Consider the following 15,818-nt stretch of genomic DNA (forward strand, 5'->3'; position numbering starts at 1 on the left):
ATGATGACGTTAAATGCAGTCTGTAAAGCTGTTTTAGATATGTTGATATTGATTGAGTATGATTAATGTATTGTACCTTTATGTAAGATATGGAAGTTTAATTATGATATAATTGATGTGCTATTGATATAATGATATCATCCTGTTATGTGACTTGATTATGCTGCTGCTGTTATTTAACTAAGTGCATTGTATATATTTATATATGATGAAATGATGACGTTTAGCTCCAAATTGTTGGATGCATGTTGATATGTTGATTACGATGTTTTGTTCATAAGAGTCCATGCATAACATCTCATTGAGCTTAGTCCTCACCACGTTTATTAGGAGCTTTGTCCTCCGCACGATTATTAGGAGCTTTGTCCTCCGCACGATTAAAGTATATTAATACTTATGATGACGATTGATACCACATGCATATAAGGAGTCTAAGAGCATTGTCACATTGTCATGTCCATAATGCTATGTTGTTGATGACGATTGAATAAGTGAATACGTGATATTAGTTTATTGAATATGTGAATACGTGATACTTGTTATTTGAATATGCAAAGTTATCCAAGAATGATTATGATGTTAACGTTAATTATGATTCGAATTACTTTGATTAACATTATTTTGTTATGAAATCTCACCCCTTCTGCTTGAAAATGTTGCCCTTCGTATGGGTAACTTGCAGGTGATCATGCTTAGTGTGCAGTTGCTTTCGTGAGTTGGCCTTGCCTTCACTGTGTCGTCTAGGTCGCTCTGATACGTAACGGGATGGGGTTATATGCTATAACATGCTTCATTGTTTTACGTGAACTACTATGACAATTTCTGTTTTTATTAACTCTTTTGAGATACTTATTTGGGGCCTGCGTGCCAAACTGATTTATGGTTTATGAACTAATATTCCGCTGCTATGTTAAGATATTATGTGGAAGTTAAATTATTATTTAACTGTTTTTGGATTACGTTTTTATGTGATATCCCGTTTATGGTTTTTACTCTGATAAATGTTTAAGAAATTTGTATATTGGGAAAACGGGGTGTTACATCAACAATCCTGCAGGCTTCTGATGTTCAACTTTAGACTTCTGGCAAGTCAAACAGGAATACACAAAATGAGCAACATCACGCTTCAAACCAGACCACCAAAACAGCTTTTTCAAGTCGTGATACATCTTCGTAGCTCCCGGATGGATACTCAAGCTACTCTTGTGACTTTCTTCCAAAATCACCCTTTTCATCTCATCGTTGTCAGGAATACAAATTCTGCCTCTGAACCTCAACACACCTTGCTCATCAACTTTGAAGTCACTATCTTCAGTTTGATTACTATCAACCATTAAATCCACAAACTTGACATCAACCTGTTGTGCTTCTCTGATACTATTCAAGAATTCATTATTGATCTTCAACATACCCAACTGCACACTCTGGGGTGACAATTCACAAACAAGGCTCAAGTCTCTAAACTGTTCAAGCAACTCAAATTCCTTCACCATCAATGGCGACATGTGCAACGTCTTTCTACTCAAGGCATCTGCAACTACATTGGCTTTACCCGGATGATAGTTCAACCCAAAATCATAATCCTTCAATAACTCTAACCATCTCCTCTGTCTCATGTTCAACTCCTTCTGGTCAAATAAATATTTCAAGCTCTTATGGTCACTAAACACTTCGAACCTGGAACCATACAAGTAGTGCCTCCAGATCTTTAAAACAAAAACCACCACGGCCAACTCTAAATCGTGAGTAGGATAATTCTTTTCATGTACCCTCAGCTGTCTAGAAGCATACGCTACCACCTTACCATCTTGCATCAACACACCTCCTAGACCCAGTTTAGACGCATCACAGTAAACAACAAACGGTTCATCCAGCTTAGGTAAAATTAAAACAGGAGCAGTCGTCAACTTTCTCTTCAACTCATTGAAGCTACTCTCACATTGAGCATCCCATACAAAAGACTTACCCTTACAAGTTAACTGAGTCAACGGCAAGGCCAACTTTGAGAATCCCTCAATAAACCTGCGGTAATAACCGGCCAAACCCAAGAAACTTCTGATCTCTGTCACCGACTTTGGAGTCTCCCATTGTGATACTGCATCAACCTTTGAAGGATCCACTGCAATACCACTACCAGAAATAATATGACCAAGAAAACTCACTTCACTCAACCAGAACTCGCACTTTGACAATTTGGCATACAACTTCTTCTCTTTCAGTACTTGCAATACAATTCTCAGATGTTCTGCATGCTCTTGCTCAGTTCTCGAATAGATCAAAATGTCATCAATGAACACAACCACAAATTTATCCAAGTAAGCATGAAAAATCCTATTCATATACTCCATGAACACGCCAGGCGCATTTGTAACACCGAAAGGCATCACCTTATATTCGTAATGACCATATCGTGTCCTAAAGGAAGTCTTCTGCATGTCTCCATCTTTCACCTTGATCTGATGGTAACCTGACCTCAAGTCAATTTTACTAAAAATCTTTGCACCAACCAACTGATCCATCAGGTCGTCAATCCTCGGAAGCGGATATCTATTCTTTATCGTAACTTTATTCAACTGACGGTAGTCAATGCATAACCTCATACTACCATCCTTCTTCTTTACCAACAACACAGACGCTCCCCACGGCGAAACACTTGGTCTTACAAACTTCTTGTTGAGTAAATCCTCCAACTGTTTCTTCAACTCAGCAAGTTCGGATGCCGACATACGATACGGTGCCATCGACACCGGCTTCGTTCCTGGTACTAGATCGATGGAGAACTCAACCTCCCTTTCTGGTGGTACATCTGGAATCTCATCTGGAAAAACTTCAGGAAACTCGTTCACCACTGGCAACCCGTCAATCACAGCTTGGTTTTCTAACGACAAACATGCCATTAGAGAATACATCAGAATCCCATCACGCTCTAATTGCTTCATCTCTTTCGTAGATAAAATCTCAACTCCACTCTCTTCTTCAGCAGAAGAAAAATGCACAGTCTTGTTAAAGCAGTTGATATGAACTCGGTTATATTCTAACCAATTCATCCCAAATATAACATCCATCCCCGTCAGTGGTAAGCAAACTAAGTCTACTTCAAAATCCCTACCAAACATAGATATAGGACATCTCAAACAAACAAGAGATGTAGTCACTGAACCCTTAGCTGGAGTTTCAACGACCATTTCTCCTTTCATATCAGATACAATCAAATCCAGTTTATATGCACTCTCTAAAGCAATGAAACAATGTGTAGCACCAGTGTCTATAATAGCAATTAAAGGAATACTATTAAAGAAAAAAGTACCTGTGATAAGTCTATCTTCATTCGCGGTTTGCGTACCAGCCAAGGCAAACACTTTCCCACCGGTCCTAACCTTCTTCGGTTGAGTGCACTGAGAACTGATATGACCCTCCCCACTGCAGTTGTAGCATACTATATCACCACGCTTGCAATCAGCTAGCACGTGACCCTTCTGTCCGCACCTAAAGCACTTCTTCTCATCTTTGGTACAAGCATTACTTTTGTGGCCCTTCTCACCACACTTAAAGCAAACTATCTCAGCAGGAGTGTCTCTTCCCTTGGGTCTTCTCTCATCATTCAGTCGTTGCTTTCCCTTGCCAGCAGGGGCGCTGTACGGCTTAGGACGACTCTGTTGTCCCTTGCCCCTCCGTTCACTCATCACCTTGTAATGAGCCTTTGAATCTTCTTCATAGATTCTGCAGCTACTTATCAACTCAGAAAGAGTCCTGATCTTCTGATAACCAATGGCCCTCTTGATATCAGCCCTCAACCCATTCTCGAACTTAATACATTTGGAGAATTCGGCCGTCTCCGCAGTATAGTGAGGATAAAACTTAGCCAGCTCCGTGAACCTTGCAGCGTATTCCGTGACAGACATGTCACCTTGTTTCAACTCCAGGAATTCAATTTCTTTCTTGCCACGGACATCTTCCGGAAAATATCTATTTAGGAATTCCTTCCTGAACACAGCCCAGGTTACTACTGCACCATTCTGCTCAAGCACAGGTAATAGACTTACCCACCAATCATCAGCCTCCTCCGCTAGCATGTGCGTCCCGAACCGCACCTTTTGAATTTCAGAGCACTGCATGACCCTAAAGATCCTCTCCACCTCCTTCAGCCAAGTCTGAGCACCATCTGGATCATACCTCCCCTTAAATGCCGGTGGATGATTCCTCAAGAAGGTCTCCAGCATTCTCACCTCCCCGTTACCAGCAGCTGGTTGCTGTCCTACAGCTTGAGCGACAGCCTCAAGTGCAGCAGCGATTGCAGCATCATTACAACCAGCCATTTTCAGAATTCTACATAAGAGATAACAGTTCAGAACACGACAAAACAACATTAGAGTTTGACACTCTATCCTAGGTGGCTCAATACGACTCTACTACACGGTCGGACGGACCAACCTGCTCTGATACCAATTGTAACACCCCATTCCCAAATATAATTTATTTAATAAAATAAACACACATCAGAGTAATTAAATTCAAATTGGGCATGTCACACTACATTTTCAAAACTCTTAAATAAAAATGTAAAACTATTCAATAAAACTTCATCAATAATGTCATTAATCTGTAGCGGAATATTTATATTTAAGCAACAACGTTAACCGTTTAAACTTCCAAAAACATCTTGGCATAAAAAGCCTCAACCAAAATGATTCATCAACCATAGGGCTACAACAACATTAACCAAAATTTGATACATAGAATGAAAGAAAACAATAAAATCCCATCCCACGTATCAGAGCCCTAGACACTTTGAGCCACCACCTACTACTTAGGATCACCTGCAAGTTACCCATAGGAAGGGCAACGTTTCCAAGCAGAAGGGGTGAGATTCTCAATCAATAAAAATAATTTATAAAAACATCAATTGAAAATCTAACACCTTACAATATCAAAGATTATTCAATAAGTATAGTTATTTCATAATCAAACAACAATCATCCACAATAGAATTCAAATCAACAAAATGCAACCCATGTTATGACACGACATCCCCATCTAATACTCCTCAATAAATGCAATTATGCATGTGGTACCATAATTCAGGGCCATGACCCACACCGCTGTCGAATGGTTAAAGCATTCTCAGCAGGACCTAAGTCCTCACCGCTCCACACCGCTTTGAACAACTAGTGTTCCACCGCTTTGAACGACAAGGCGTTCCAGAGCCGAAGCTCTCCCACTTTGATGTTTATGCAACTACCCCACCTGTGTATATCTACATACAACTCAACTAATGCATGTGTTTCATATTGACTTACTACTCCGTAACTCAACAATTCAGAACATTCACAATTATTTATAATTATGCGCTTACATCAATTTCATTCAATAGTTGTATATTCACTTAATCTTCCTACTCAATTATCTCCAACATCTACTAACACCAATCAATTCGATCGCCAGCTTGTTCTAGTAGGATCTGATACCTATACTAGGATTATACAAGTTAAAGAGGAAGTTAAAGAACGCTCAGGAAGTCCCCTCATGCACTAAGCAACAGTTCAGAAAAAGGCTGACTAAGGTTCACTTCGCTTAAGCGACGGCTAGTTCGCTTAAGCGACCAGCTTACAGTAGGTTCTGGGTTCAGTTCGCTTACGGGTCGCTCACGGTTCGCTTGAGCGAACTTTGGACAGAATCAAAATTGGTTTTTCGCTCACGGGGTCGCTTACCATTCGCTTAAGCGAATTCTTGGCAGAACCAAACTTAATTTTCGCTTACCAGTTCGCTCACGGTTCGCTTAAGCGAACGGGTAAAATCGCATTCTGGGCAGCTTGCTTGAATGCTCGCTTAAGCGACGGATGCTTCGCTTAAGCGACCACTCATCTGGGCAGTGTAAAACCTACGGTTTCAGACCTCTTCTCACTCCAAAAACCCCATTTTAATCCCCTGATCACCCGAAATGTTTTCCAACAGATGTTTACAGGTCCTATATTCAACTAGGCATTATAAAGAAACACAATTCAGCCATCAACAACAACAATTATAGAATCATTCCACCATCACACAATATCTCATCAATTCATTCAAATCATCCAAAATTCAATCAATTCATGGATTACAGCAACCATATGGATTAAGATTCCATTCTTAACATTAAATTTCAAGAAAACTAACATCATCTTTACTCATTCCATCAGAATCATCATCAAACCCTAATTTTCATCCTATTTTCCAAAACTATTCAATTAGGTCAATTTCAGAAATTATAGATTATGAATATTGAGAGATAGTCTCACCCTTACCTTAGTTTTGCAGAAAGTTAGACAACAAGGATCGATTTCTAGGCTTTCCTCTCTAGCTCTTGCTCTTCTTCTCCCTTTTCCCAAAACTTGTCTGTTGTACGTGAAACTGCTTTCTGACTATTCTTTTTCCTAACTCCCCCAAACTATAACTCCCCCTATTACATTAAACTCCCTTAATTTTTATTAAATTCTAATTAACTCCCTAATTTCTAAAATAATACTAATTTCCACTTATTTTAATTATTATTATAATAAACTATATAATAAAATGCACACACCACATAAATCACCAAAAATCATATAAAATCACATTTGAGACTCCACATAATTCAAAATAAAATAAAATAATAACTAGGGCGTTACAAGTAGAGGAAGAGGAGAGCTCACAATTTTATTGTAGTCCATAAGGTGGACCTTGGAGGTGAAGGTGTTGCATCATGTATCGGAACATTTGATTGTTTTATTCAGTCATTTGATTGCCCCTTAGGACATCGTTTCTTAGCCCGATCATTTCAACACCTTGTCTTTGTTGCTCGGTGCATGTTCTTTGAACTTTGGTTTGCATCCATGCCCACCGTTCATCATTATAGTTTCCACCGGCTTTTTGTTCATGGTGTTGTGCACCTACCTCCTCTTCTTCACCACCATCATCATCACCATCATCTTGTACCTGTGGGTTAGTACCAACATAAAGCAAATTTTCCACCACCTCCGGATTAGTAATGTCCGATTTAGGTAGAATAATCAAACAATTAGCTCTAATGATTCTCCATTCATATTGGTAATTGTGAGTAGGGTCATGGGCTTTAAGGAATGACAAAGTAGTGAGAGTATATAAGTTTAGATAATAGTTCTCCTCTTTCCTCTTGATCCCTTGATTCACACTCACCCCAAACTTCTTAGCAATAAAAGTGATGATTCCACCAACCATTATATTACCCTTATCATCCGGTTTTCTTTCTATCAAATGAAACAAGATAATCAAGCAAATAATAGCAAATTTTAACATGGTGGTTATAAAGCATGTCTCATAACATAAATAGCTCATCAGACCTCATCATTCCCTACCTCTTTCCTAGTCTATCCATAGCATTATTATCAGTGTATCTACAAGCATAAATAGATTGAGAGATAAGAACTTTAGACCTACTCCTTTGCTTGTCATCTTTAAAATTGATGCCATGGTTCTTGACTATTGCTTTCTTTTTCGTTGCACCACTTCTAGAGCTTTCAATCTCCTTACCTTTTTGATGTCATTGACCTAGTTGACTTGGTTTGGGTTTTAGGGAAGGTTAGGGTTTGGTAAGGTTGGTTTAGTGATGGGTTGGGGTTTAAGCGAGGTTGATGAGTTTAATGATGGAGATTGGTGAAGATTTTTTTATTTTTTATTTTTTATTTTTTTTGGTTTTTGGGTTAGGGTTAAATGGTGTAGAATTTGGTGTTTAAATGGATGAATGTTGGTTTTGATTGGTGGTAAATGTTTGGAATGATGAATGGAGATAGATATGGAGGTTTAAATGTTGATGTTATGGAGGTTTAGAGAGGGAAGTTGAAGGATGAGGGAAGTTGGTGTTTGAGAATGAAGGAAGAAGGAGAAAAGTGAAAAAAAATGGTAAAAGAGGGTCTGGGACCATGGCACGGCCGTGCCACTACAGGCACGGGCCGTGCCAACTCTCTGGAAGTTGGTGAAGTATGGCTAGGTTATAGGCACGACCGTGCCATCACTGGCACTGGCCGTGCCAAGCTTCTGGACATGCAAGGCTCAATTTTCTTCATTTTTCGCATCATATTTGGACAAATACCTACAAAACAAATTAAAATAACACAAAACAAACAAAAATAAAAGCAATTAAACCCGTGGGTTGCCTCCCACGAAGCGCTCGTTTAAAGTCATTAGCTTGACAATGAAGAGGTTTCTCTACCCTATACCCAATCTTTCCCAAAGGGATAACGGCGTCAACCTGGCATTCTCTTCCAAATCACACATGGCTTTCTCAATGCTTTCGGATCCTATGACACAAGGTATGGGAAAACTTTCTGGATTCTTAAGTTTAGATGGCAATTTGTTTGGAAGTATTTCAATAAAAAATCTAAATTGGTCATCTAACTTGGATTTGACAAAAACTTGTGCTAATGGATTTTTAGGCTCATGAGGTGGTGAAACAAATGGCTTTTTATTCTCTCCTATAGTTTTCTCACTTTGAGGCTCATCACTTCCTATCTCTCCCTCATTGTCCTTTAATTGGTTACCATCCCTAAGAGTAATAGAACTTATATGGCCTTTGGGGTTGGTTTCAGTTTGACCTGGGAAGATCCCGGTGGTTCGAGAGGAAGCAGTCACGTGTTGGGCCACTTGAGAGATTTGGGTTTCAAGTATCTTATCGTGAGTTGCTATGGAGTCTACCTTGGATGTGATTGTGGCAAGAGAGTCATTCAAAAATTCAGTTTGGTTTTTAAGCGCTTGGAGTTGCTTGGATTGATTTATAACATAATTTTCCATTAAAAGTTCCAAGCTGGATTTTTGAGGGACTCTTTGGTTGTTTGCATAACTGGGTGGTGTTGTTTGTTGTCCAAAAAGATTTTGATTTACTTGCTCAGGACCTCTAACAACACTACCTAGTTGGCAATCAATGCCAATATGGCCAAATACACCACAAACTTCACAAGGAGGTGATACAGGAGCAGGTGTGACAGCACTAGTATTCATTGTATCAAATTTTTGTCTTAGTGCGTCAACCTTAGCAGTTAGATGATCAAGGGAGGAATTTTGTACATACCTGCCTCCTTTTTAGAGGGTGAAGAAGCAGTGATGACTCTCTCACTTGTCCACTGATAGTGGTTTTGTGCCATGCCCTCGATTAAATCATATGTTGCTGTGTAAGTTTTATTCATCAAAGCTCCACCTGCAGCTGCATCAACATAAATTTTTGTGGTATACGAAAGACCATTATAAAAGGTGTGGATAATAAGCCACTTCTCTAAACCATGATGGGGGCAAAGCCTAAGCATTTATTTGAAACGCTCCCACGCATCGTAAATAGATTCACCATCTTTTTGAGTGTATTGAAAAAGCCTCGCCCTTAATTGAGCGGTTTGAGAAAGGGGAAAGAATTGGGCAAGGAAAGCTCGCCTCATTTGGTCCCATGAAGTGATAGAACCAATTGTCAATGAATGAAACCAAGCACTAGCTCTATCCCTTAAGGAAAAAGGAAAGAGGTGCAGCCTTACGGCCTCTTGGTTTGCCTTCAAAGTTCCACTGAGTCTTAGAAAAGTTGAAATATGAAAATTCGGATCCTCAGTGGGTGATCCGAAAAATTGATTCTGCTGCACTAAGGAAATAAGTGCAGGTTTTATTTCAAAATTATTACCCTCAACCGTTGGGTACACAATAGCATCGTATGGCTCATCAGAAGATGTGATTGCATACTCTTTGAGAGCACGTTCCTCAACCATATCGTTATTATTATGTGTTTGTTATCTTCTTTTATGTAAGAATCTTTTGATCTCGGGAACGAATTCACCAAGACTTTTGTTTCTTCGCATAAAAGAATGAGAACCCAAGAAGTTAACGGGTAAAACTAAGAAATAAAAAGAGGAAGAAAGAATAAAAATAAAGAGAGAGAATTTTATTTTATTTTTTTCAGTCTAATCGTTAAAAAAAAATTAATCAAATTGCAATAACTCCCCGGCAGCGGCGCCAAAAACTTGATGAGATAAAACCGCAAGTGCACGGTTCTATCGAAGTAGTAAAAATAGAGTATCGTTCCGACAGGGAGTTATGAATTCAATTAACTTTTAATGATGATTAGATGAAAGAATTTTAGATAAAAGTTTGGATTTTTAATTACAAGAAAATAAAACAAAAGATAAAAGTCTTGGGATTATTGGTTCATCCTAACGACAAGTCCTTCTCAAACCAATCTATTAAACTTATAACTTTATGTTAGACCTAATTTATCAAGACAGTTTCTCTTTTGTTCCTCTAGCAACCAAGCCTATTTCGCTGACTTGATTACTATTAGATTTTGGTTCCTCTAACAACCAAGCCTATTTCGCTGACTTGATTGTTATTAGTTCCCTTGAAGATCAAAACTATATGTCTCAAAGATTGCAAAGCCTATTTCGCTGACTTTGCAATCTTTGTCTAAATTCACTTGTTCGAATATCAAAGCTCCACTTTCGTTTTATGAATTGATATTTGAGATGATGGATAAACAATTATCAAACCCTCCACTTTCGTTTCCACAGTTTGATAATGGTTGATCCATGTTAAAGCGGTGAATTTAGATAAGGAATTAGGGTTAGATAAGATTAAGGTTTAAAGCTTGGTTTGATTAGGATTATGTCATTAGACTTATCCAACAATCCCAAGACAAGAGAAGTCTACTCACTGACGTTCATTGTAGACAAGGAGAAGAAGAGAGAAAACATAAAAGTAAATAGCAAGAAAGTAAAATGAACTTTTATTAGAAAGACAATTGTCACATATTGCATTCCAAGAAAAGATGATTATTTGTGATGGATGGCTACTCTATTTATAGCATTCTTTCGACTTAAAATCTAAGCAATTACATTCGGGCTAAAAATAGAGTAGCTTAAAATCTAAGCAAAAGCAGCAAAAGCAACTCTGGAGGGTGGCACGGCCGTGCCAATGCTAGCACGGGCCGTGCCAATGCTAGCACGGGCCGTGCCAAGCTTCTGACTTTAGGGGAGACATATTTTGTCTTCCAATCTTTGTATTTTCGTACCGAATCAGCTCCAAGTCCCTTTCCTTTGCTCCAAGACTCAATCCATCCAATATTCATTCCTGAAATATAATAAAATGCAATTTGTAGTAAACTATCTTAAGAAGGAAATAATATTAATATAAAATAAACTAAAATCTAATTAAAACTAAACTAAATAATATCTAGAAATAGGTAATAAATGACTCATCAGGTACCACATGCATCTGCATTGATGCATTAGTCGTTGTGTCGTTGCATTATTGTCGTTGTTGTTGGTTGAATTTTCAATTGTCATCAAAGATGAAGAAGCATGAACATTATTGTTTGATTTATGTTGCTAATTATGTTATTGATTAAGTTGTTAAATATAATTAATGAATTATATATCTATTTTTATTGTTTGTGAATCTCACCCCTTCTGCTTGGAAATGTTTCCCTTCGTATGGGTAACTTGTAGGTAATTCAGAGTAGTTGATGTTATTTGCTGTTGTGAGTTTACTTCCCTCACATGTGTCTTAGGGGCTCTGATACGTAGCTGGATGGGGAAACTTTGCCGTTGTATTCATCATTCCTTATGTATCATTATCAATCTGTTGTTGTTGGATTAATTCTCGAAAGATATTTATGTTGAGGCCATGTGTAACGCCCACCTTCGTTTAATCGTTTATTTAATCGAGTTTAGGTGATTATATTATATTTATATAATATATGCATGATTTTGGTATGTCTTGATGATTTATGATGATTTGATCGATGACGTGTTAAGTTATGAGCTTTGGAAGATTTGATAAGAATATGAGAATTATTTTATTGTTAAATAAAATAAAGATTTGAAAATAATATAAAATATTTAGTTGAGGGCTGTTTTGATATTTTAGATAGTTTTGGGGGAGAAAGTGAGATAAGATAAGTTATTAGAAAGAGGTATAAATAGGGAAGACCTAATATCTTTAGAAAACCATTGTACGTGAAAACTTTTGGAAAAAGGGAGAAAAGCTTAGATAGGAGCAAGAGACCAAGACTGCTGCGATTTTCTTCAAACAAGGTAAGGGTGAGACTAATAATTCAATAACGTTGATTGCTGTGATTCTGATGATTAAATGGCAAAGTTAGGATTGTTTTAGAAAAGTTTGGAAATTAGGTCAAAACCCTAAAAATTGATGATCAAACGGTAAAACTTGTTTAGATTGATGTAGAAACCGTCCTTTAACCTTAGAACATGTTTAGGATGGATTATGGAATCAAAATTAGGCTTTGAACCATGTTGTGTGTTGGATTTTTGAGAAAAACCCTAGTTTGCCCGTGCTTCTGTTCATCGCTCGCCACGGCGAGGGATGATCCTCGCCTCGCAAGTGATGAACTTCATCGCTCGCCACGCGAGCCCTTTCCCTTCGCCTCGCGAGTTGTTTGGTGCAACTCGCCATGGCGAGCAACCCTTCCTCGCCTCGCGAGCTTAGGCAGAGTGCATGTCATATTTTGTGTTTCGACATTTTTAGTTGGACCTTGGATGCCCTAGAGTGCCTGAACATACCTAGTATTGATTAGGAATGAATGTAGGATCAGAGGGAACCCAGAACAACTTTAGTTTGGGAGATGAGTGGTACTCGCCACGGCGAGTAAGAACTCTCGCCTCGCGAGTACAACCAGAATGTACTTGCTTGAGTGTTTGTGCGATCTGTGTCGCACGTGCTGATCAAGAGTGAACCCCTAGTTGGTATTAAGACCTAATGATGACGTTTAATGCAGTCTGTAGAGTTGTTTAAGTTATGTTGATATTAAATGGACATGAACTAATGTATTGTATATTCGTGCAAGATATGAAGGTTGATATTCCTAATATATATAAGTTGTTGATATAATGATATCATTTTGTTTATGTGACCTGTTTATGCTGCTTCCGTTATTTAACTAAGTGCATAAGTTTATGATGAAGTTAGCTCCAAATTATTGGATGCATGTTGATATGTTGATTACGATGTTTTTGTTCATAAGTGTCCATGCATAGCATCTCATTTAGTCCTCACCACGAATAATAGGAGCTTTGTCCTCCGCACGTTTTATAGGAGCTTTGTCCTCCGCACGATTAAAGTATATTAATACTTATGATGACGATTGGTACCACATGCATATAGGGAGTCTAAGAGCATTGTCACATTGTCATGATTAAAATGCCTTGTTGATAATGATTGAATACGTGATTACGTGATAAGTGTTTATCAATTATGTGATTTTGTTCATGATAATTGGATATATGATTATGTTATAACTGTTTAGCAAATATGCAATGTTATCTAAGGAATGATTATGATGTTAATTTATGATTCGCAATTACATTGATTAATGTTATTTGATTATGAAATCTCACCCCTTCTGCTTGAAAATGTTGCCCTTCGTATGGGTAACTTGCAGGTGATCGTGCTTAGTGTGCAGTTTGCTTTCGTGAGTTGGCCTTGCCTTCACTGTGTCGGCTAGGTCGCTCTGATACGTAACGGGATGGGGTTATATGCTATAACATGCTTCATTCTTTTACGTGAACTGCTATGACAATTTCTATTTTGATTAACGCTTTTGAGATACTTTATTGGGGCCTGCGTGCCAAACTGATTTATGGTTTATGAACTAATATTCCGCTGCTATGTTAAGATATTATGTGGAAGTTAAATTATTATTTAACTGTTTTTGGATTACGTTTTTATGTGATATCCCGTTTATGGTTTTTTTACTCTGATAAATGTTTAAGAAATTTGTATATTGGGAAAACGGGGTGTTACAATTGGTATCAGAGCAGGTCGGTCCGTCCGGTCAATTAGAGAGTCGTGTCGAGTCTTAGTAATATTTATATTACTGTCTTATGTTGATGTTGCTACTTTTGTAGAATCTCGGAAATGGCTGGAAGAAACGATGCTGCGTTAGCTGCTGCTCTACAAGCTGTTGCCCAAGCTGTGGGACAATGTAACACCCCATTCCCAAATATAATTTATTTAACAAGATAAACACACATCAGAGTAATTAAATTCAAATTGGGCATGTCACACTACATTTTCAAAACTCTTAAATAAAAATGTAAAACTATTCAATAAAACTTCATCAATAATGTCATTAATCTGCAGCGGAATATTTATATTTAAGCAACAACGTTAACCGTTTAAACTTCCAAAAACATCTTGGCATAAAAAGCCTCAACCAAAATAATTCATCAACCATAGGGCTACAACAACATTAACCAAAATTTGATACATAGAATGAAAGAAAACAATAAAATCCCATCCCACGTATCAGAGCCCTAGACACTTTGAGCCACCACCTACTACTCAGGATCACCTGCAAGTTACCCATAGAAAGGGCAACGTTTCCAAGCAGAAGGGGTGAGATTCTCAATCAATAAAAATAATTTATAAAAACATCAATTGAAAATCTAACACCTTACAATATCAAAGATTATTCAATAAGTATAGTTATTTCATAATCAACAACAATCATCCACAATAGAATTCAAATCAACAAAATGCAACCCATGTTATGACACGACATCCCCATCTAATACTCCTCAATAAATGCAATTATGCATGTGGTACCATAATTCAGGGCCATGACCCACACCGCTGTCGAATGGTTAAAGCATTCTCAGCAGGACCTAAGTCCTCACCGCTCCACACCGCTTTGAACAACTAGTGTTCCACCGCTTTGAACGACAAGGCGTTCCAGAGCCGAAGCTCTCCCACTTTGATGTTTATGCAACTACCCCACCTATGTATATCTACATACAACTCAACTAATGCATATGTTTCATATTGACTTACTACTCCGTAACTCAACAATTCAGAACATTCATAATTATTTATAATTATGCGCTTACATCAATTTCATTCAATAGTTGTATATTCACTTAATCTTCCTACTCAATTATCTCCAACATCTACTAACACCAATCAATTCGATCGCCAGCTTGTTCTAGTAGGATTCTGATACCTATACTAGGATTATACAAGTCAAAGAGGAAGTTAAAGAACGCTCAGGAAGTCCCCTCATGCACTAAGCAACAGTTCAGAAAAAGGCTGACTAAGGTTCACTTCGCTTAAGCGACGGCTAGTTCGCTTAAGCGACCAGCTTACAGTAGGTTCTAGGTTCAGTTCGCTTACGGGTCGCTCACGGTTCGCTTGAGCGAACTTTGGACAGAATCAAAATTGGTTTTTCGCTCACGGGGTCGCTTACCATTCGCTTAAGCGAATTCTTGGCAGAACCAAACTTAATTTTCGCTTACCAGTTCGCTCACGGTTCGCTTAAGCGAACGGGTAAAATCGCATTCTGGGCAGCTTGCTTGAATGCTCGCTTAAGCGACGGATGCTTCGCTTAAGCGACCACTCATCTGGGCAGTGTAAAACCTACGGTTTCAGACCTCTTCTCACTCCAAAAACCCCATTTTAATCCCCTGATCACCCGAAATGTTTTCCAACAGATGTTTACAGGTCCTATATTCAACTAGGCATTATAAAGAAACACAATTCAGCCATCAACAACAACAATTATAGCATCATTCGACCATCACACAATATCTCATCAATTCATCCAAAATTCAATCAATTCATGGATTACAGCAACCATATGGATTAAGATTCCATTCTTAACATTAAATTTCAAGAAAACTAACATCGTCTTTACTCATTCCATCAGAATCATCATCAAACCCTAATTTTCATCCTATTTTCCAAAACTATTCAATTAGGTCAATTTCAGAAATTATAGATTATGATTATTGAGAGATAGTCTCACCCTTACCTTAGTTTTGCAGAAAGTTAGACAACAAGGATCG

General features: G+C 38.1%; 1 non-coding gene across 1 annotated transcript; it reads left to right on the forward strand.

Moving 5' to 3' along the window:
• The first annotated feature begins 9,261 nt into the window (after positions 1–9,261).
• LOC120577265 (small nucleolar RNA R71) lies at positions 9,262–9,369 on the forward strand. Its single transcript, XR_005643338.1, has one exon. It is a non-coding gene; the product is annotated as a small nucleolar RNA R71 (small nucleolar RNA).
• Positions 9,370–15,818: the final 6,449 nt, after the last annotated feature.

This window comes from Medicago truncatula, chromosome 7, assembly GCF_003473485.1.
Source record: "Medicago truncatula cultivar Jemalong A17 chromosome 7, MtrunA17r5.0-ANR, whole genome shotgun sequence".
NCBI lineage: Eukaryota > Viridiplantae > Streptophyta > Magnoliopsida > Fabales > Fabaceae > Medicago > Medicago truncatula.